Genomic DNA, 25885 nt, shown 5'->3' with positions numbered 1-25885 from the left:
AATGGTTATAAGCTACCAAAATGACCAAAAATATGTTGTTAAATGTGTTAATGGTAAGGCACAAAATAGAAATGACATGAAAGAGTTAACTTGGTAAGCATAGGATGTGTAATTGATGAGTGATGAACAATGTGTAATAGGACAGTTTATGTTTTGGCTTAGAACCTTAAGTGTGTGGCTCCAATTGGTATGAGACCAATTGGAGGTGAAACTAGGCACAAAATGTGCCAACTTTCATGAAGGAAGCTTACCAAAATTCTGCCTAGAAGATGACTTGAAAAATGACCGAATCTGGATTAGTGCTTTGAAAGCCTGAAAATTGACCATTTGGGCAGCAGTTGGTTTTTTGGCCATAACTCACTCAAAATAGGTCCAATTGACCTGAAATTTTTACCATGAATAATTTAGACATATATCTACAATTCTTATGTAGACACCAACACCCAGATATGATTATAAGCAAGTCAAATAGCTTGCACAAGTTCGGGTACCAAAACTGGCCGAACCAAAAGTGATCTAAAAATGACCTGAAGTTACCATTTTGGTACATTCTGTCCAACATTGGTAAATTGACCATAACTTGGTCTACACAACTCAGAATGACCTGAAAATTTGCCCCAAGTGCAATAAGACATAGACCTACAAGTTTGTAGTTTGGACCAAAACCCGAAAACTGAGGGAACTAGGTCATCCGGCTAGGTCAAATTAGTATACCGAAATCTGGCAAATTGCAATAAAATGCAATATACTTGAAAATGAATTTGGTAACATGTACCAACACTAAAAGGCTATTAAATGTGACATATTGGTAACATTAGAATTGACTCACTTAGAGTGCATCAAGGGTCAATATTATAGGTTGACTAATGAAATGAATTGAAGGGAATAGTACCAAGAAAATTTAAATATTGGATTTTATTGTTAGAAACAAATTCATTGAGTACTGAAACACTTTAAATTGTGTGTTTCAGTTGAAAAGGATATTGAGAAGTATAAGGAACACTGAGTCAGGGCCAAGAGGCATATATCAGAGGTTTGTGCACAATAGTTATTTCTTTTGAATTTTTCAATTGAAATAAACTATAATTATTTGTATGTTGTTGTTTTAAATTGTGTTTGTGCACAATAATTTTGATTTCTCATTTTCTACTTAAAAATTTAGCTGAATATTATAGTTTTAAATTGTGTCTGTGCACAATACTTTTTATATTCACTGCTTTTACCAGAAAATTTATTTGGAGAATTGAGTTATGAATAATTTTTTATTGTTTTGACTTGGGAATTTTATTTGAAAATTATTGTGTTGCCTACTTTGCAAATAGAAATTTTGAGATAAAATATGATTTGTGGTTTATATGAAATATTTAAATATTGTGATTTGGAATTATTTTGATTCACACTTGGCATGACAATATTACCATGTTCCTCCTCCATTTATGGGGTGAGTGTGATTATATTCCTCCCTCTTTGACTTGTCAGTCTGAGGTGAGTGTGGATGAGTACTCATTATTTAGCTAGCTTCCTCCCTCATTGATTTCGATTATTAGGGTGAGTGTGTCTTGTCGTTGTGTACAACACGACATGTGCAGAAAAAATTGTGTTATGGCCTAAATTGTGTTATCAATTGGCAACACTGTGTTCTTCAGTTATTTGATGAAATTGTGTTATTGATGGGCAAAACTGTGTTATTCAGTTATTTGATCAAATTGTGTTATTGATTGGCAAAACTGTGTTATTCAGTTATTTGATCAAATTGTGTTATCAATTGGCAACAATGTGTTATTCAGTTATTTGATCAAATTGTATTATTGATTGGCAAGACTGTATTATTCATTTATTTGATCAAATTATGTTATTGATTGGCAAAACTGTATTATTCAGTTATTTGATCAAATTGTATTATTGATGGGCAAAACTGTGTTATTCAGTTATTTGATCAAATTATGTTATTGATTGGCAAAACTATGTTACTCAGTTATTTGATCAAATTTGTGTTATATGAACTTTGTAAATTGTGAAATGGAATTGTGAATTATTTGATTTGTGAATTGTCAATAAAAGATTTATATATCGCATTTCAAATTGTTATTGTGCACCACTGAGTAAATTTTACTCAGTGATAGCTTTTCATTCTTTATCGCAGTAGACAGATGGTAGAGCGATTGACTAGTACTCTTTGCTATATTAAGAGTTCATCAGGTATATTGAGTATACCATATTTTTGCATTTTATATTGTAATGTATGTTCACTGTATGTATATATTGTTATTGGTTTTGAGCAGTTGTAAATTAAAATTGTACATTAAAGTTGCAAACTAAAATTGTAAATTATTTTGGCTTGTAAAAATATTGTGACATATTTCTTTTATCTCATCTTTTTGAAACACTAGAAAACTGATTGTTGAACTGAATTGATAATGTCGAGAAATTTATTGTGTTGAACAAATTTATTGGAGTTTGGGATTGGAAAATATATTGGAAGTGCTTTTTACAGGTTTTTGAAGAATTGTTTTATTTAAAATGCAGATGGCACTCTGCTAAAATTTTTACAGAAATTATTAATACTCAAATTTGTTATTTTGTTTCACTTCAGTTGAAAAAATTTTTTATACCTGTCAAAAGTGCTAACCACTGTAAAAAGAATTAAGAAAAGGTTTAAAATCCCTTGTAGTGTATTTAATGGGTTATCAGTAGATGAAGTTGGTAATTCATTAGGTATACTACGGGACTATATTATGCCTTATGGAGGGGTAGGGTGTGACAATTTGCTAGGCCATTTGTGCAGTAATTTATACCGGTAAAACTGGTATAGTCAGGCCTTCGACACTTTGTGGGGCTGGGGCCTCAACTTGTACTTCTGCCATCACATACTGTTCTATTGTCTCATTCTTCTCTTCCATATCTTTTCACAGGATTTTCTATTCCTTTACAACCAACACAAGGAGATTCCTCTCCATTAGTTCATATTTATGATGTAAATGTACTATATGTATCAAACATTTGAGCTGTTATAATTACTGACAAAAAGATTTCAAATTCACAGTTCGAAATTTACTTTAAAACCATTGCTCTGATACCACAAAACATATCACACCCTACTCCTCCGTAAGATGTAACATGATCCCGTAGTACACTTAATGAATTACCGTACTTCGCCTACCGGTAACCCATTAAATATACTACAAGAGATTTTAAAACAATTTTTGTGAAACTTAAATCATCGATATAAATCTAATGTTACAAAAATTTTTCAAAATTTCGGCAGAGTGCCGGTTGTATTTTGAGAAAACGGTTCTTCAAACCTGCAAAAGAAAACACTCCCAATATATTTTCTCAAATACAACTCCAATAACTTCATTTCAACTCACAATTCAAGTCTCAATAATCAAATCAATTTATTCTCAAACCAACCTCATCATGAAAGAAACATTTCATTGATTACAAGACTCAAAATTACTATTACAAAACTATTCAGGTAAATGAAATCTCAATTTACATTTACAATAATTTACATTTAATTATATACCAAAATATTTTACAAGAATTTTTATACAACTGCTCAAATAATTTACATACATATTATTACATGCATACATCAAAACCTGTGTACATGGGTATACCTGGAGCTGATCTGAATGTCTCTTCAAAGAAGCTTATTCAATTGCTCTATGCTCTTTTCACCTGCCACAACATACAAAGCTATCACTGAGTGGTGAACTCAGCAGTGCACAACTATAATTTAAAACATAGTACAATATACCTTAACAAAAATTACAGCAAATAATTTGGAAATTTGGATACTCATCAAATTCCAAAACTCAAAATATTCATTGCTAATAATATAAATCATTTGTATAAAATGACTTTGATCACAAAATTCAATTTATCAAATCATAACTAACCATTTAAGGTAATTCCAACAAAATTAATTATACATAAATCATAATTGAAATCACAATTCTTTACTATTAAAAAACATTCTTTATCTCACTAACTATGCAAGACTAATCCGAAAGGGCCATCTTCGGGGTGATTATAACTCCCTATGGTCGGGGAGGTCAAATCGGATTCTAACTCCCTATGGTCGAGGAGTTCGAATCATCGTGCACAGTGCACATCACAATAATGAAACTTCTGAAAGGGCCATAACATAAAAAACTTAGATCTAACATCTAATAAGAGGAGAATCTAAGCCTGTGCATGTACCATGGCATTCAAAACAGAACTAACTCCATTGTCTTCTCAACAAATGAGAGAGAAGGGTAATAACCTAGTCAAGCATCTATAGTGAGATATAAAACAATATCACAATCCTTTTAGTGAGCATAAATCACAATACAATTCTATTCAATTTTAATTCCAATATCCAATAATTTTTATGCTCATCACAATTCAAATCATAAATTTGTATTTTTCCATGCAAATTGCCCATTACAATTCAAAACATGTTCTATCAAAATTTTCCAAAACATAATTTATTCAATCCATAACAATGCTTAATACTTATGAAAATACCATTTCACAAAGCTAAATTCATACATACTATAACAATTTCAATAACCATTGAATTAAATCCAATGCTTGTTAAACATAATACATAAGAAAAATATGTCATTTAATCATATGAAATATTCAGAACAAAAACAGTGAAAAACTAGTTGCACACAAACCTCTGATAAATGCCTCTTGGCTCTGAGTCAATGTTTCCTTCCCCTTCCCTGAGTCTTTGCTAACTGAAACACACAATTTGAATTGTTTTAGTACTGATTTAAATCGTCTCTAACAATAAGGCTTAATAATTAATTTATTGAATTCTATTATTTCCTTAGTCAACCTAAGATGTTGACCCTCGATGCATTCTAGGTGAACTATGTTTAATATTACCAATATGTCACATTTTATAGCCCTTTAGTGTTGGTATATGTTACCAATTTCATTTTCAAGTATATTGCATTTTATTGCAATTTGCTGAATTTCGGTATACTAATTTGACCTAGCCGGATAACCTAGTTCCCTCGGTTTTTGGGTTTCAGTTTGAACTACAAACTTGTAGGTCTATGTCTTATTGCAAGCAGGGCAAAATTTCAGGTCATTCTGAGTTGTGTAGACCAAGTTATGGTCAATTTACCAATGCTGGACAGAATGCATCAAAATGGTAACTTTAGGTCATTTTAGGTCACTTTTGCTTCGGCCAGTTTTGGTACCTGAAATTGTGCAAGCTCTTTGGCTTGGTTCTGGCCCTTTTTGCGCTTTGGTGTCTTTATAAGAATTGTAAATCTATGTCTAAGCTATTCATGGTAAAAATTTCAGGTCATTTGGACCTATTTTGAGTGAGTTATGGCCAAAATACTAACTACTACCCAAATGGTCAATTTTCAGGCTTTCAAGTCACTAATCCGGATTTGGTCATTTTTCAAGTCATCTTCTAGGCAGAATTTTGGTAAGCTTCCTTCATGAAAGTTGGCACATTTTGTGCCTAGTTTCACCTCCAATTGGTCTCATACCAATTGGAGTCACACACTTTAGGTTCTAAACCAAAACATACACTGCTCTACTACACACTTCTCATCACTTACCAATTACATAGTCAACACTTACCAAATTACTTCCTTCAAGCCAATTCTGCTTTGTACCTTATTATTAACACCTTTAACAAAACATTTTTGGTCATTTTGGACAGCTTGTAGCCATTCTCAATATGCACACTATAATACAAAATTTTCCAAAGTCCATTTACATCATTTAACTACATGAACATACCCCATTTACATACCCAATTCCAAACCATTATACACATATCCATGCTGCCATCAATAACAACATCTTAAACAACCATAAACAAGTAAAAACAAGCTACATATTCTGAATTTCCATGGCTACCAAAATGTACATCTCTATTAAAACATCAGACTTCAAAAATTCTTCCATAAATCAACTACCCACAACCTTAGTTACACTTTTAATGAAACAAGAATTGAAAACACTCACTTACCACTTTTGAACTTCTTCAAAACCTCACCCAAACTTATTCTTTTTGCTGCCAATGTTTTCCCCAAGCTGAGTATGCAAGGTTTAATGAAGGATTTATGGTGAAAGGAAGCTTGAATTATGGATGCATGGGTGTGGATGTGAGTTTGGCCATGGAGTCTCCCATGGAGTTCATTTTGGCCACTCTTCCAAAGGTTGAAGATGAAAGAATTTTCTGTCCAAAGGTTGATTAAAGGTCCACTTAAGTGATGTTAGTGGAGCACTAATTGATTAAAAATCTATTTTAATGTTGAACTTTCCAATTTTTGCAATTTGGCCACCACACTTTCACTATTTACATAATGTATCTCATTTTAATTTTTCATGGTATTTTCAAAGTTTAATATCATTTACTTTTAATGGACATTTAGGTCAAAAGACAACTTGGGGTGTCAAATGACCACAATGCCCCTATTTGGGTTGCATTCCCGATTTTTCGGTAACACTGAGTTTTGTCGTTTTCTCGATTTCTCGTTTTTCTTTGTACTAATTAATTAATTTTTCTTTGATATTTCTAATGGAATTTATACTGCAATAGATGTTTGTTTAAGTCTTAAAAATATTTTCCAAGGTTCCCCGTGATCCAGGGCTAGTCAACGGTCCACGCCGTAACTTCCTAGTGTGGTCACCCATCGCTATGGTTTTCGGCTCTTTTAACTTAGTTACATTTCATTGCTACTATTTTTCCTTTTTTTTCTTGTATTTTATTTTGTTGTATTTCATTATTTTATGTCTCCTCACCCATATCTAAGTGTAGTTCTAGGCATCCTAGCTATCCGGACTGACACTATCACCGGAATAGTAGAATGCACTACTGAACATAGGGGTGTTACAGTGAAGCCTACCTAGCACATGTGGTCGATACTAGGCAGGCTAAGCCAGATTTGTGTGAAATACCTACAGTAAGAGACTTCCCAAATGTGTTCTCTGAAGAATTGCTTGGCTTGCTACCAGAAAGGGAAGTTGAATTTGCTATTGAGATACTGCTAGGTACAGCACCAATCTCTATTACTCCTTATAGGATGGCACCTATTGAGTTAAAGGAGCTGAAAATCCAGTTGCAGGAGTTACTGGATAAGGGGTTCCAGTGTGTCACCATAGGGAGCTCCAGTGTTGTTTGTGAAAAAGAAATATGGGACTTTGAGGTTATGCATCGATTACTGGCAGTTGAATAAAGTGACTATGAAGAACAAGTATCCGTTGCCTAGAATTGATGATCTGTTTGATCAGTTGAAGGAAGCAGGAGTATTTTCTAAAATTGATCTCAGATCAGGGTATCATCAGTTAAGGGTAAAGGATGCAGATGTGCCAAAGACTGCATTTAGGACCTGGTATGGGCATTATGAGTTCCTGGTGATGCCTTTTGGCCTAACAAATGCACCATTAACATTCATGGACCTTATGAACCGTATCTTCTATCCATACCTAGATCATATCGTAGTGGTCTTTATTAATGATATTTTGGTGTATTCCAAGACTAGGGAAGAACATGATAAACATTTGAGAATTGTCCTACAAACCCTGAGAGAAAAGAAGCTGTATGCTAAGTTGTCCAAGTGTGACTTCTGGTTGAATGAGATTATATTCCTTGGACACATAGTGTTAGCTGATGGGATTAGAGTGGATCCCAAGAAAATAGAAGCAGTGATGGAATGGAAGCCTCCCAGAAATATAACTGAGGTCAGAAGTTTCTAGGGGATAATTGGGTATTATAGAAGATTTGTGAAGGGATTTTCTTTAATAGTTTCTCCAATGACCAAGTTGTTACATAAGAATATCAAATTTGACTGGAATGATAAGTGCCAGACCATTTTTGAGAAGTTGAAGCCTATATTAAAAGAGGCACCAGTGTTAACACAGCCAGTATCGGGAAAGAACTTTGTGGTCTACAGTGATGCCTCTCATAATGGGTTAGAGTGTGTATTGATGCAAGAGGGGAAGGTGGTCGCCTATGCTTCCAGGCAGCTGAGGCCGCATGAACAGAATTATCCTACCCATGATTTAGAACTTGCAGCAATTATCTTCGCACTCAAGATATAGAGGCACTACTTGTATGATGAAAAGTGTTACATTTGAACAGACCACAAAAGTCTGAAATATTTGCCAACCCAGAAGGAGCTCAAGCTTAGATAGAGGCAATGGATTGAGTTCCTGAAGGAGTATGATTGTGTAATTGATTACCATCTAGGGAAGGCAAATGTAGTTGTTGATGCTTTGAACAAAAAATCCATCATAGCTTTGAGATCATTGAATGCCCGTCTATCCTTGGCTCAAGATGGAGCTATTTTGGCTGAGTTGCAAGTGAGGCCAAACCTGCTACAGCAGATTATAAATGGGCAGAAGGTAGATGAGATGTGACACCCCTTACCCGTCTACAGTGTAGCCGAGCAAGATATGCCACACAGTGTATCGGAACACCCTATTTTAGTTCAATCATTTTTTTTCCTAATTTATTATTTTTTTTGTTTTTTTTTCATAGTTATGAAGTAAAATTTATGAAATATAATTCATTTAAATCATTTATTGAAATTATAATTTATTTGAGGTTCCGAAAATTTTATAGAAAATCCGACAGAGTACCGGCTGAAAATGGAAAAAACAGTTCTTCGAAACCTGTGAAAAACACTTCCAAAATTTTCAACCAATCCCAAACTCCATTTCATCATCAAAATCTCAATATTTTTCAACAACATTTCCATTTTTCAATCATTCATTTCTCATGGTATTCATATACAAGCAATAAATAAATACTCAATTTTCCATTCATAAACACAATTTCCACTATTTACATTAACATCAAAATACATTACATAAGTCTCAATTACACAAGAGAAAATAAAAGTTAGTTACAAAATACCAAAACGAAACCTAGTGTCCTACTAATGCACTGAAGATGGTGAGGTGACACGGACACTATGCAGAGCTGCAGGAGGTCTCACCCAGTCTGTGGTCTACTGGGCTCTCGGTCAGTATCTCCAGAACCTACGCGTGGCAAAAGCAACGTGCTAAGCAATAATGCTTAGTGGTGCCAATAATAAAATAAAAAGAAATAACAAAAAATAAATATGTAGTGAATTTATTGATGTCTCATTGCAAATAAATTTTCAATGAGTATTTGTAGTCGTACTTATTTTGTACTGGTTATATTCATTATTTCATTAAATTTATCCACTTTCATTTTTGGTTGCCCAAGTAACCTATACTAGATGACTAGACTGGATAAACGGGCAAACTGGCACTGGGTATCAAGTACCTCTGGCCGTCACACCATCGGTCACATATGTGTCTCCCGGTGTGCAACAGAACAGCTAATAAGCTGTAATAACATTAGGCACAAGGCCAAGTATCAACAAAATGTCAAAATGGCTAAAAGCCATGAAATCACAGAATGGCATAATGCCATGTGCAGTACTGCTAACTGAACCCTATTGGCATGCCAAGCTATCCAAACCAATCTTGTTAGGTATGCTAGGGCATTTTACACTTTTGAGTTTTACAATATTTGAATTTCAAGTTTTGGTGTTACTATTCACTTCATTAGTCAACCAAAATGTTGACTTTTGAATAGACAATAGGTACATTGGTTTTAATACTCCCAACATACCACATTTTGCATTCAAAATTTGTTGGTATTGGTTGCTAATACCATTTCTAAGCTTAAAGTTAATTGAGCAGAATTTTTAGTTTTCATACCTTATTTTTACTGTTCCATTAGTCATTTTTTCAATGGGAATTTGACAAAATGATCAACATGAAAGTTGTTCCTTATTTTGTCTAGTTGAATTTCCTTTTTTGAATCACTACATTTGGAGTTTTTTAGCTTAATTTAAGGTCCAAAAACCACAACTGGGCGGATTGGAATTTTTCTGGATTGACCATATCTATAGTGCAGTGAACAGTGATTGCAACTCACTTGTTGGATAGGTTCTGGTCATAATTTGGGTTAGGTTTCTTCATGAAAGTTGTTTTTCTATATCTCAACTTGTTGCTGGTAAAATTTCAGGTCAATTGGACTATTCTACACTTCATTATGGCCAAATGAACAATCACTATTTATTTGGTCACTCTGCAGAAACAGATTCTAGGTCACCGGGATTGGGGCAATCTTTTGGTCCACTTGTTTTGGTTTTATGGGCATGGTTTCTTCACCAAAGTTGTGCCATTATGTGTCTAGTTTCATGTCCAATTGGCCTTGCACCAATTGAACCTCTACAGTTCAAGTTATGGCTGCCCAAACCTGCTGGACTCATGTCCAATTCTGTAGGTCACCTAGGGCAGCCACACTAAACCTAAATCCCATCACTAAACACACTTCATTTCTTGTTTACCAATAACCAAATGGTCACTAATTGACCATTAAAATCTTCCTACACCATTATAGGAGCTAAACTCCAATTTGCTCAAAACCCTAAATTCTCAATTTCTCTACTCTTCCATTAACCTACAATTCAATGTGCTAAATGTTAAGTTCATATCAAGGGCAGCTTATATACTCATTTAATCCAAAGAAATCATTAAAACTCTAATAAATCCATGGCTTCCAAAAATATAAAGTGAGTACATCAAAGGTTTTCATTTGAATTTCTTATAAATTTCAAGTTAAATCAACTTTCTAGTCATGAATTTAAAGAGAGAGGAAGATATTGGACACTAACCTTATTAAAGCTCCCACTTGAGCTTGTCAATCTTCAAGATTTCCCCCTCTAATGGTTGTCTAAATATGATTTAGGGTGTGAGGATAAATTTTAGTGAAGTGAGGATAAGGTTTTATGGTGTAAAGGGTGAGGTTTTAGCAAGAAAAAGAGAAAGCTTTAATGGAGATAGTGAGGGAAAGAGGGGCTGCCGGAAATTGAAGGAGATGAGCAGAAAATTTTTTTCAATTTTTAACTCCTTTTTGTCCTTTTTAATTGATTTAAAGGTGCTTGTTAAAAGATGATTGGTGGAGCTCTTTTTAAAGACATCATATGATGTCATAATTAAGTATTTTCTTTCATTTTCTTTTCTTCTTTTCTCAACTCATTTTCAATTCAATTTTTAGCAATATTTATTCACATTTTATATTATAATAATTATTTACTTAACTAGACAAGTCGGCTAAAAATCATCTTTGAAGACGAAATGACCAAAATGCCCTCCGTTTGGCTTAACGGGCCAAAATTGTTTGTACCGATTGAAAAATTTTTCTAGGTATTTTCTTGGCATTCTAATGCCATAGAAACCTCAATGACCCTTCTCTGGAGTCCCAAAAATTATTTTATAAATTTTCCCCCTGGTCTAGGGCTCCTAGTTGCGAGAACCGCAACTTCCTATTAGGTTACCCATCGCTTGGGCACCGGCTCATTTAACTTGGTTGTATTTTATTTCTAAAATTTTTCCTAAATTTTTCTTATTAATATTTGAGTTAATTATGGTTTCTCACTTTAGTTTAAATATTTTTCTAGACGTTCTAGCTATCCGGACCGACACCGATCACCGGAACAGTGGAATGTACGGAATTACTACAGGGAGGGTGTTACATGAGAAGTTAATGACTACTATGAGCAAAATCTCAGAAGGGAAGGCGACTGACTATGAGGTGAAAGCAGATGGGTGTCTATGCTACAAAGGAAGAGTGTGTGTACCAAATGATGGGGAATTGAAAGCCAGTATTCTAAAAGATGCACACACCAATGTTTATGCTATGCACCCAGGAAGTATAAAAATGTATCATGATCTGAAGCTTCATTATTGGTGGCCTGGTATGAAGAAGGACATAGCTGACTATGTGACTAAATGCTTGACATGTCAGCAAGTCAAGGCAGAACATCAAGTTCCATTGGGTTTGCTATAGCCTATACGCATACCTGAATGGAAATGGGATTGGGTCACCATGGATTTTGTAAGTGATTTACCTCTCACCCAGAAGAAGCATGATGCAATATGGGTGATAGTAGATAGATTGACGAAGTCAGCACACTTTCTACCAGTTAGGACTGACTACTTACTGGAGAACTTAGCAGAATTGTATATCAGTGAGATAGTTAGACTCCATGAAATTCCACTTTCCATCATATTTGATCGAGACCCAAGGTTTACATCGAGATTTTGGAAGAAGTTGCATGAATCCTTGGGTACACAACTCCACTTTAGCACAGCTTTCCATCCTCAGACGGATGGGCAATCAGAAAGAGTAATCCAGGTAAACATTGAAACTAATTGAACTAATACAAATATTGAACTGAAATGATAATAATAACATGAAATATATGTCAAGTCCTTGAGGATATGCTGAGGAGTTGTGTCATTGAGTTTGAGGGAAGTTGGGATAGATACCTCCCACTGACATAATTTGCATACAACAATAGCTACTAAGCTAGCATCCAAAAGGCCCTATATGAAGCATTGTATGGGAGGAAATGTAGAACTCCAGTGTGTTGGACTAAATTGGGCGAAGATAAACTGGTAGGGCTAGACCTGGTGAAACAGACTGAGGAGAAGGTAAAGTTAATCAAAGCCAATCTGAAAGTTGCCTCAGATAGACAAAAATCTCATACCGACCTGAAGAGAAAAGAAATAGAATATGTAGTTAGAGATAAGGTGTTCCTCAAAGTGTCACCATGGAAGAAGGTACTAAGTTTTGGAAGAAAAGATAAGTTAAGCCTTAGGTTCATTGGCCCATAAGAAGTCATTGAAAGCGTGGGTCCAGTGGCCTATAGGCTAGCTTTACCACCAGAGCTGGACAAGATTCACAATGTGTTTCATGTATCCATGCTGAGAAGATACCGCTCAGATCCTTCACATATCATCTCCATGGAAGAAATTGAAGTACAACTGGATTTGACATATGAAGAAGAACCCATACGGATCCTGGCTCGAGAAGTGAAGGAGTTGAGGAATAAGTAGATTCCACTAGTGAAAGTACTTTGGAGCTACCACAACACTGAGGAGGCAACTTGGGAAAGTGAAGAAACGATGAGGAAACAGTTACCTCAACTGTTTGCATCAGGTAAATTTCGAGGACAAAATTTAAATTAGAGGGGAAGAGTTGTAACACCATCACTGTAGCAATTATGTACATTCTATTGTTCCGGTGACCGTTGTCGATCCGGACAGCTAGAACATCTAGAAAAACATTTAAACTAAAGTGAGGAGCCATAATTAACTCAAATAATAATAATAAAAAATTAAGAAAAATTTTAGAAATAAAATACAACCAAGTTAAACGAGCTGGTGCCCTAGCGATGGATGACATAAGGGGATGTAACACCCCTCACCCGACTACAGTGTAGCCGAGCAAAGTGTGCTACATTCGGTGCCGGAGCACCCTATCTTATCTTACTTTATTCCTTTCATAATTTGATCTCATTATATTTTAATATTAATTATTTTTAAATCGGAGAAACCAGTGAGTTTCCCTATTTTATTACCAGTTGACGTATTTTACTATTTACCTGTTTGAAAATTTCAATAATATTTCCAAAATAAAATCTTATCCATGCTAATCATAATTATCTCATCAATCATTCTCATAATTTTCTCATATTTCAAATCTCATCCATACATTTCAATTTCATAATCATTTCCTTACATTTCCATTCATACTCAATTCATATGTAAACATTCTCAAATTCAATGAGCAAAATTTTCAAATTTCCTTAATTAACATAATTTACAAAATAATTACAAAATTTCATAATTTACATGATGTATAAACTAATTACATATGAAAGAGCTAATTTATTAATTTACATCACATTTATATTAATTACCTATTCCTAATCTACATTATAATGCAATATCTAGCATTTTATACAAAATACAAAATATGATCTATATGGGCCCTATCTACATGCATTGCTGAGGAGGTGATAACCTTGAATACTCCAGCCACTTCTGCAGATCTGGACTCCAAAAATCTTAGTCAAAGTACCTGCGCGAGGAAACAAATCCATCGCGCTAAGCATTGCTGCTTAGTGGTGCAATAATAGAACAAGAAAATAAAATATACAAATAAAGAAAGAACGAAGCATAATTTGAATATTTAAGAATCTGTTTAATTTAATACAATGTGTCTAATATTAATTATCTTTTATTCTCATTTGTTTCGCTTTGGAAGCGTTTAATTCCGAAATTCACAGTGATAATGTACAACATACAGAATTAATAAAAATACTCAGTTTATATTTATATGGCAATAGAAGGTACATTTAAAATATTTAGTTAAGTTATACCTATTTTTGCAACTCTTTTATCATTTTACTTAACAATTTTTTTTTATGTGGTTTGGATCATTTCATAATTCTAACTAATTCTTTTGAAGTCTTATTAACTCATTTATTTGATTTCTAATATTTTTAATTACTAATAGTCTTAATTTATTTCAATATATTACACTGCCCAAGTAACCTACGACAGGCTGACTAAACTGGATAACAGGTCGTTGGCACTGGACACTGCGGTGCCTCGGGCCGTCATACCATGGGACGCAGAACGTCAACCACGTATACAGTCAGTATGGCTAAAAAGCCATGATATCACATAATCGGGCATAAAAGCCATAAATACGGGCATAAAAGCCATGAATACGGGCATAAAGCCATGAATACAGACATAAAGCCTTTCGCAGTACTGCTAAAACAATACCCTATTGGCATGCCAAACTATCCAATCTGACACACATGTCTAGGCAATACAAGGGCACATAATATCATTAAATATTAATATATAGTGTTTTATGAGTTTATTATTTCATGATAAATTTCAATTATAATTCATACATTCATTTGATCATTTATATGATCACAATTCACATTAATTATCCTTTTATATCATTGTGCTCAAAATACTTCTCCTCTCTATAATAATGAGAACTAATGTCTCATTCATACATTAATATGGTTCATTTATTCATTCATTATGTTATTCATATTGATCACAATTCTAAACAATGGCTCACATGTTCCATTGTATTCAAAACATTTTTCCTTTCTCATTTATACATTCAAGAATCTACTTATGTAATTACAAATTTTATATTTCAAGTTGAGTTACTAATATTTTATGAATTCCATTTGTGATGGGCATATAAGCCCTAACTATCTATTCACATAAATTAGGTGACTTATTTTTCATGTTTCAAGTAATCCATAAACATTTCATGGATTTCAAATTTATGGCCTTAATTCCTTTTTAACAATTTTGACTAGGATGCATAGTCTACATTTGTCATACAATTCTAAGCATTTAAGCTTAGAATTGGTTCTAGGTTTTCATCTTAATTTACTAATCATTTTGATTACTATTCACGTTACTAGTCAACCAAAATGTTGACTTTTTCATACTTAGTGGATATATTAATTCTAATGACACCAAGATCCTACATTTTGAGTTTTACATTTGCTAGTATTAATTGCCAATTGCAATTTAAAGTCCCCTAGATGCATTTCTAATTTCAAATTTTGAATTTCAAGTTTTTGTGTCACTATTCACCTCATTGGTCAACAAAAATATTGACTTTTGGATAGAAAATATGTACATTAGTTTTAGCACCCCCAATGTACCACATTTTACATTTAAAACTTGTTGGAATTAACCACCAAATCGATTTCCAAACCTAAAACCAAAAGAGCAGAATTTTCAGTTTTTGTGACCCAAATTTACTGTTCCATTGGGTCCTGTTGCAGTGGGAATTTGAGGAAATGGTAAACATGAAAGTTGTTCCTTATTTTGTCTAGTTGAATTTCATTTTTTGAATCACTCCATTTGGAGTTTTGTAGCTCCAGATATGGTCCAAAAACCACAGCTGGCCGGATTTCAATTCTGCAGAATTTACCAAATCTACAGTACCATGAACAGTGACTGCCAGTGCCATTTGGGTTAGGTTCTGGTCATAATTTGGAATAGTTTTCTTCATGAAAGTTGTTTTTCTATGTCTTAACTTATTACTGTAAAAATTTCAGGTCAATTGACCATTTCTACAGTGAGTTATGGCCAAATGAACAGTTACTATTCATTTGGTCATTTCTGCAGGTGCTATTGCAGGGTATCCGGATTAGGGCCAACTTTTGGTCCACTTGCTCTGGTCTTTTGGGCACGGTTTCTTCAGAAAAAATGTGCCATTATAAGCCTAGTTTCATGTCCAATTGGCCAAACACCAATTGAACCTACACAGCCAAAGTTATGGCTGTCCAAGTGGGTTGGAATCACAGCCACCCTTGCTGCTGTCCCTAGGCAGCCTACCATTCCACTTTGCCATGCTATATTTCAGTCCAAATTATGGTCAACTTACCTCAAATGGTCACTAATTGACCATTAAAATGTTCATTCACCATTACCTAAGCAAGGTCCAAGTTTCTCTCCAAAACCCTAACCCTAATTGACCAAGCCTCCAATTCATGCATCCCACTCCTAATTTGTTATACTAATCATATAATTTTTAAGAGGGGCAGCAATATGTCACTTTAAACCAAAGATTTCTCCTAACCCTAACTCATGTCAAGGCTGCCAAAACTTCATGGAATATAACCATGCTTCATTAATTCAATTTTTCTCAAATTTTTAACTTAACTTAGCTCAAATTCATGATTAGAAAGATGTAAAAGCAAAGGTTATGGCACTAACCTCTTTGGTGATTTTCTAAGCTTGTTCACACCTCACTTTCTTCCACTTTCTCTTCTTCTAATTGCTACCCAAGTCTTGCTCTAGTGGTAAGGGAAATTTTTAGTGAAGGGAGGACAAGGTTTTGAGGTGGTTTGAAGTGGGAAATGAAGCTTAAGGGAGCTTTAATGGTGGAACCTCTTCTCTCTCTCTCTCTCAACGTTTTTTAGGCTGCCCAAAGGTTGAAGATGCAGATTGGTTTTTCAAATTTTTGGTCACTTTTATCTCTTTTAATGAGTTTAACAAATTGTGATTGGTGGATAGGTTTTTAATGACATCATATGATGTCATTATTAGGTATTTTCTTTCATTTTCTTTTCTTTTCATCTCTACTCATTTTCAATTTAATTTTTAGTAATGTTTATTCACATTTTGTGTCATAATAATTATTTACTTAACTGGACAAGTCGGCCAAAAATCGTCTCTGAAGGCTAAATGACCAAAATGCCCTCCGTTTGGCTTAACGGGTCAAAATTGTCTGTACCGATTGGAAAATTTTTCTAGGTATTTTCTTGGCATTCTAATGCCATAGGAACCTCAATGACCCTTCTCTGAAGTCCTAAAAATTATTTTATGAATTTTTCCCTGGGTCTAGGGCTCCTCGTTGCAAGAACCGCAACTTCCCTCTGGTTACCCATCGCTTGGGCACCGGCTCGTTTAACTTGGTTGTATTTTATTTCTAAAATTTTTCCTAAATTTTTCTTATTAATATTTGAGTTAATTATGGTTCCTGAATTTAGTTTAAATATTTTTCCAGACGTTCTAGCTGTCCGGACCGACACCGGTCACCGGAACAGTAGAATGTACGGAGTTGCTACCGAGAGGGTGTTACAGGGGAAGTTGCAGTCTTCGCAGCTAAAAGCCCTAAACCTAGGAGAAAATTTATGAAATAATTTTTGGGACTCCAGAGAAGAGTCATTGAGGTTTCTATGGCATTAGAATGCCATGAAAAGGCTTAGAAAATTTTTTCAATCGGTACAGACGATTATGGCTCAACAAGCTAAACGGAAGGCATTTTGGTTATTTCGTCTTCGGAGATGATTTTTGACCGACTTGTCCAGTTAAGTAAATAAGTATTATGATCTAAAATATGAATAAATATTGCTAAAAATTGAATTGAAAATGAGTATAAAAGAAAATAAAAAGAAAATGAAATAAAACTCAAATTATGACATCATTATGATGTCATTAAAAACCCTCCACCAATCATATTGCAACACACACCTTATAAACTAATTAAAAAGGGACAAAATGAGTTAAAATGTAAAACAACAATATGCTATCCATCACCTTCTACCTGTTAAAAAGCACCTCCCTCTCTCTTCCTCCATTAAAGCGTCACCTAAGCTCCATTTCTCACTCAACTACACCATAAAATCTCATAACCTCTTCATGAAAAATTAATCTTACAACTTGGGCAAGTTAGAGGCAACAATTTGAAGAGGAAAAAGTGAAGAAAAAATTGAAGTTAGCTAAGGGAAAATTCTACTCATAAGGTTAGTGCCACATTCTTTGTTTTTACATCTTTCTAAACATGAATTTAAGCTAAGTTGAAAATTTGATAAAAATTGAATTAATGAGGCATGATTATGTTCCATGAAATTTTGGCAGCCTTGAAATGAGTTAGGGTTAGGAGAAATCTTTGATTTAAAGTGACATATTAGCTATCACTAGTATAAATTATATGATTAGTATAGCAAATTAGGAGTAAGATGCATGAATTGGAGGCTTGGTCAATTAGGGTTAGGGTTTTGAAATTAAATTTTGGGAGTGAATGAAAATGGACATAAACTAAAGTTGTACTGGTCAATTAGTGACCATTTGGCTATGATTAATGAGGAATTGAAGTGATTTGTGCCAATGGAATTGAGGTTAAGTGTGCTACCTTGAGTACCCTGCAGGTCTGGATGGGAGTCAAGCAAGGTTGGATAGCTATAACATGAGTTGTGTAGGTTCAATTGGTGCAAGCCCAATTGAACATGAAATTAGACACATAATGGCACAACTTTGATGAAGGAACCCTATCCAGAAACTAAACATAGGATACCTTAAAAATTGACCAAATCCAAGTAACACACATTCTGCCTAGGCAAAATGACCAAAAAAATAGTGTTCATTCATTTGGTCATAACTCAGTGTAGAAAGGTCTAATTGACCTGAATTTTTACCAATAGAAATCTGAGACATAGCCCTACAACTTTCATGAAGAAAACAAATCTGAATTTTGATCATAACATGTCCAAAAACTGACCTGCATTCAGTGTATAAAAACTGCAAAATTGATTCTGCCCAGAAAATCTAGAAAAATTGCAATCCAGCCAGTTATGGTGTTTAAGCTACAACTTGAGTTATAAAACTCCAAATGGAGTGATTCAAAAAAGGAAATATAACTAGACACAATAATGAACAACTTTGATGAAGAACATTTGGATAAATTCTCACCGTAGAATGGCCTAATGGAACAGTGAACTCTAGCTCTCAAAACTAAAATTTCTGATTTATTCATCATTGGTTAGAAGTATGGATTGGCAACTAATGCCAACACTTTTGGGAAACAAAATGTGGTAAATTTATGTGATTAGGACTTATGTAGCTATTATGCATTGGAAAGTCAATAATTTGACCTAAATAGTAAAATGAATAGTAACCTTACATGTAAAGCATAAAAATTTAATCAATAACTTTGTAATGTGTCCTAGTACACATAGTAAGATTGGTTTGGATAGGTTGGCATGCCAATAGGGTTCAGTTAGCAGTACTGCACATGGCATTATTCCATTCTGTGATTTTATGGCTTTTAGCCATTCTGATATTATGATGATACTTGGCCTTGTGCCTAATGTTATCTGACTTATCGGTACATTATTTGCACAAGGAGACACTATGTGACCGATGGTGTGACGGCTCGAGGTACTTGGTACCCAATGCCAATTTACCCATTTATCCAGTCCAGTCATTCAGTATAGGTTACTTGGGCAACCAAAAATGAAAGTTGATAAATTTAATGAAATAATAGATATAACAAGTATCAAATAAATAAGACTACAAATAATTACCAAAAATTTGTCAGCATAAGACATCAATATACACACTGCATATTTATTTTCTTTTAGTTCTTTTTATTCTATTATTGGCACCACTAAGCATTATTGCTTTGTAACATCCTCCCGGTAGCAATTCCGTACATCCTACTGTTCCGGTGACCGGTGTCGGTCCGGACAGCTAGAACGTCCGGAAAAATAATTAAATTTAAGTGAAGGACCATAATTAACTCAAATATTAATAAGAAAAATTTAGGAAAAATTTTAGAAATAAAATACAACCAAGTCGAATGAGCCGGTGCCCAAGCGATGGGTAACCAGAGGTAAGTTGCGGTTCTCGCAACGAGGAGCCCTAGACCCTGGGGAAAAATTATAAAATAATTTTTGGGACTCCAGAGAAGGGTCATTGAGGTTCCTATGGCATTAGAATGCCAAGAAAATATTTAGAAAAATTTTTCAATCGGTACAGACAATTTTGACCCGTTAAGCCAAACGGAGGGCATTTTGGTCATTTCGCCTTCAGAGGTGATTTTTGGCCGACTTGTCCAGTTAAGTAAATAATTAATATGACATAAAATATGAAGAAACATTGCCAAAAATTAAATTAAAAATAAGTAGAGAAGAAAAGAATAGAAAATGAGAAAAATGCCCATTTATGACATATGATGATGTCATTAAAAAGCCACCACCAATCACCATTAAGCTACCATTTGACTAAACCATTAAAAGACATAAAATGAAGACCAAATGGACCAAAAACCAGCAGCCAAAAACGTAGAGAGAGGAAGGAGAGGGTTTCCACCATAGCCACCTCCATGAAAGCTCTTTCAAGCTTTAAATTCCATGCTTCCTCACCCTAAAACCCATAAGTCCCTTCATCAAAAATTAATCCCACACCTTAAACAAGCTCTTGGCAGCCAAGAAGAAGAAGGAAAGTGAAGTTCTCTCAAGCTTGGATTGGCATACAACAAGGTTAGTGCACTATATATCAAAAACTCTTTCATTTCATGCATAGGAACTTGAATTTAGCAAGAATTTGTAAATTAAGTGCATGAAATTTATGTATATGTACTCCATAAATTTCGGCTGCCCTAGGGAGAAATAGGATTGAGTGTTTTTGAATGGACTTGGAATGAATTAGAAATCATGAATAAAGTATATAAACATAAGGAAATAAGTTAGTTAGTCAACTAGGGTAACTTGTACAAAATCTTGAATTTGAGCTAGGGTTTTGGAAGTAAAGTGTGGACTTGGATTATGAATTGATTAGAGAACATTTTAATGGTCAATTAGTGACCATTTTAGGTAGATTGACCAACAAATGGACTGAAAAATGAGATTGCAAAGTGAGGTTGCAAACTGCCCTAGGACAGCAGCATAGGGACTGAAAATTCAGTCCCTTTGCACTGCCATAACTTGGGCTGTGCTAGTCCAATTGGTGTTTGGCCAATTGGACATGAAACTAGGCTTATAATGGCACATTTTTTCTGAAGAAACCATGCCCAAAAGACCAAAGAAAGAGGACCAAAACTTGGCCCCAATCCGGATACCCTGAAACTGCCTCTGCAGAATTGACCAAATGAACAGTAACTGTTCATTTGGCCATAACTCACTGTAGATTTGGTCAATTGGCCTGAAATTTTTACAGCAACAAGTTAAGACATAGACAAACAACTTTCATGAAGGAACCTACCCCAAATTATGGCCAGAACCCATTCAACCAAGTGACTCAAGTTACTGTTCATGCACTGTAGATATGGTAAATTTCTGCAGAATGCATATCCGGACAGCTTGGGTTTTTGAGCCATATCTGGAGCTACAAAACTCCAAATGGAGTGATTCAAAAAAGGAAATTCAACTAGACAAAATAAGGAACAACTTTCATGTTTTATATTTCTTCAAATTCCAACAGTAACAGTGTCCAATGGAACAGTGAAGTTGACTCACCAAAACTGAAAAATCTGCTCCTTTGGTTTAATGCTTGGAAATGGTATTAACACTTAATGCCAATAAGTTTTAAACACCAAATGTGGTATGTTGGGAGTGCCAAAGTCAATGTACACATTTTTATTCTAAAAGTCAACATTTTTGTTGACCAATGAGGTGAATAGTGACACCAAAACCAAAAGAATTGGCAATTTTGCCAAAATGACCTAAACTTTGAGAAAGTGACCAAAACCAACAAGTTTTGAATACAAAATGTGGTATGTTGGGAGTATTAAAACCAATGTACCTATTGTTTATGCAAAAGTCAACATTTTAGTTGACTAATGAAATGAATAGTGACACAAAAACTTGAAATTCAAAATTTGAAATTAGAAATGCATCTAGGGGACTTTAAATTGCAATTGGCAATTAATACTAGCAAATGTAAAACTCAAAATGTGGGATCTTGGTGTAATAAGAATTAATATATTCATTAAGTATAAAAGGTCAACATTTTGGTTGACTAGTAAGGTGAATAGTAATCAAAATGATTAGTAAATTAAGATGAAGACCTAGAACCAATTCTAAGCTTAAATGCTTAGAATTGTATGACAAATATGGACTATGTATCCTAGTCAAAATTGTTAAAAAGAAATCTAGGCCATAAATTTGAAATCCATGAAATATTCATGGATTACTTGAAACATGAAAAATAAGTCACCTAATTGATGTGAATAGATAGTTAGGGCATATATGCCCATCACAAATGGAATTCATAAAATATTAGAAACTCAACTTGAAATATAAAATTTGTAATTACATAAGTAGATTCTTGAATGTATAAATGAGTAAGGAAAAATGTTTTGAATACAATGGTACATGTGAACAATTGTTTAGAATTGCGATCAATATGAATAACATAATGAATGGATAAATAAACCATATTAATGTATGAATGAGACATTAGTTCTCATTATTGTAAAGAGGAGAAGTATTTTGAGTACAATGGTATAAAAGAATAATTGATGTAAATTGTGATCATATAAATGATCAAATGAATGTATGAATTATGATTGAAATTTATCATGAAAAAAATGAAGCCATAAAGCACAATATATTAACATTTTAAAATATCAAATGCCCTAGTGTACCTAACAAGATTGGTTTGGATAGTTTGGCATGCCAATAGGGTATTGTGTTAGCAGTACTGCGAAAGGCTTTATGCCTGTATTCATGGCTTTTATGCCCGTATTCATGGCTTTTATGCCCGATTATGTGTTTTCATGGCTTTTTAGCCATACTGACTGCATACATGGTTGACGTTCTGTGTCCCATGGTATGACGGCCCGAGGCACCGCGGTGTCCAGTGCCAACAACCCGTTATCCAGTCCAGTCGTCTAGTATAGGTTACTTGGGCAGTCAATTAAAGTATTATTCAATTCAGGCAGCTAAGTTAAGTTAAGCATAATGAAAATCCAGTACAATTAAATTAAGTATTGAACGAATAAGCAAAAGAGATTAGCAAAAGAAACATAACAAAAATATAAATTGCGTAATCGCATGCACTTGAAATACAATACAGATAGAATAAATTATATACCCGCTAGTATTACTTAAAAGTTATAAACTAATCACTTACATAGAGTAACAAACTAGTATATAAGATCGTTGATACTGGAAATACCATACCAAATTAAATTGATTCTTGAGTATCTGAATTATTATTTATTTCTTTCTTTACTTGTATATATTATTTCTGGTTATATTATTGCACCACTAAGCAGAAATGCTTAGCGCGATGGAATTGCTTCCTCGCAGTAATCAAGGTAAAACCAGTAGACTGTCGACTGCGATTTTTGGAGTCCAGATCTGCAAAAGTGTCAGAAGAGTTCAAGATTGTCACCTCCTCAGCAATGCATGTAGATAGGGCTCATTTTATACATGTTATGTATATCTTGTACAAAATAAACTCATGTAATTAACCTATGAATTATGGAAGCTATTCAAAGTAAGTATTTTAGTATGTGAATTGAATTTAAGTTATAATGAGATTATACTTGTGAATATTGAGATATTGAAAATCTAATGAGATTTTTGAGAAATCTGGATACTGTATTGAGATACATTATGTTTGAAAATTTTTGAGACTATTAAGTTTGAGAAATTGAGTATATATTGAAATTGTCTTTGGCAGTTCGTAAGAATCTGTTAGTCCAAATTACAGCCGACACTTTGTCGGATTATCGTTAAAATTTTTGAAATTTCCAACTGAGTTAGATTCTGATAAAAGTAAAAATAGCCTAAATCTTCAATAAAGTTTTTGAATAAATAAATCAAGGACTGTAATGAAATCAGATAAAATAGAGTGCTCCGGCACACTGAGTGGCATAGCTTGCTCGGCTACACTGTAGTCGGGTAAGGGGCGTCACATTTAGTGGTATCAGAGCGCGGTTTAGGCGTTTCTGGACCTAGATAGATTGCATATCATGCATTGCATTCATATGAGTCGAGGTGACACTATTGCAGATCTGCATTTCTTGTTTATTTTAGGTTAAGGTATGGAATAAGAGAATGAAGAGACAATGAGGTAGCGAATGGAGATGAGAAGCAGACTGTATTTAAGATGAAAAAGGATGAGTACAGAACTGTTTAATGATAGGATTGAGACTAAGGAGAAAGTGAAGTAGGATAATACGGAAAGGTGAAGAAATAAAGAGGTAGTAGCTCATTGGCTATTTACATCGGGTAAATTTCGAGGACGAAATTTAAATAAGAGGGGAAGAGTTGTAACATCCTCCCGGTAGCAATTCCGTACATCCTCCTGTTCCGGTGACTGGTGTCGGTCCGGACAGCTAGAACATCCGGAAAAATAATTAAATTTAAGTGAGGGACCATAATTAACTCAAATATTAATAAGAAAAATTTAGGAAAAATTTTAGAAATAAAATACAACCAAGTCGAATGAGCCGGTGCCCAAGCGATGGGTAACCAGAGGTAAGTTGCGGTTCTCGCAACGAGGAGCCCTAGACCCTGGGAAAAAATTATAAAATAATTTTTGGGACTCCAGAGAAGGGTCATTGAGGTTCCTATGGCATTAGAATGCCAAGAAAATATTTAGAAAAATTTTTCAATCGGTACAGACAATTTTGACCCGTTAAGCCAAACGGAGGGCATTTTGGTCATTTCGCCTTCAGAGGTGATTTTTGGCCGACTTGTCCAGTTAAGTAAATAATTAATATGACATAAAATATGAAGAAACATTGCCAAAAATTAAATTAAAAATAAGTAGAGAAGAAAAGAATAGAAAATGAGAAAAATGCCCATTTATGACATATGATGATGTCATTAAAAAGCCACCACCAATCACCATTAAGCTACCATTTGACTAAACCATTAAAAGACATAAAATGAAGACCAAATGGACCAAAAACCAGCAGCCAAAAACGTAGAGAGAGGAAGGAGAGGGTTTCCACCATAGCCACCTCCATGAAAGCTCTTTCAAGCTTTAAATTCCATGCTTCCTCACCCTAAAACCCATAAGTCCCTTCATCAAAAATTAATCCCACACCTTAAACAAGCTCTTGGCAGCAAAGAAGAAGAAGGAAAGTGAAGTTCTCTCAAGCTTGGATTGGCATACAACAAGGTTAGTGCACTATATATCAAAAACTCTTTCATTTCATGCATAGGAACTTGAATTTAGCAAGAATTTGTAAATTAAGTGCATGAAATTTATGTATATGTACTCCATAAATTTCGGCTGCCCTAGGGAGAAATAGGATTGAGTGTTTTTGAATGGACTTGGAATGAATTAGAAATCATGAATAAAGTATATAAACATAAGGAAATAAGTTAGTTAGTCAACTAGGGTAACTTGTACAAAATCTTGAATTTGAGCTAGGGTTTTGGAAGTAAAGTGTGGACTTGGATTATGAATTGATTAGAGAACATTTTAATGGTCAATTAGTGACCATTTTAGGTAGATTGACCAACAAATGGACTGAAAAATGAGATTGCAAAGTGAGGTTGCAAACTGCCCTAGGACAGCAGCATAGGGACTGAAAATTCAGTCCCTTTGCACTGCCATAACTTGGGCTGTGCTAGTCCAATTGGTGTTTGGCCAATTGAACATGAAACTAGGCTTATAATGGCACATTTTTGCTGAAGAAACCATGCCCAAAAGACCAAAGCAAGAGGACCAAAACTTGGCCCCAATCCGGATACCCTGAAACTGCCTCTGCAGAATTGACCAAATGAAC

This window comes from Hevea brasiliensis, chromosome 1 (genome assembly GCF_030052815.1).
Source record: "Hevea brasiliensis isolate MT/VB/25A 57/8 chromosome 1, ASM3005281v1, whole genome shotgun sequence".
NCBI lineage: Eukaryota > Viridiplantae > Streptophyta > Magnoliopsida > Malpighiales > Euphorbiaceae > Hevea > Hevea brasiliensis.
The sequence above is the reverse complement of the archived record's forward strand: the minus strand, read 5'-3'. Positions refer to the sequence as shown.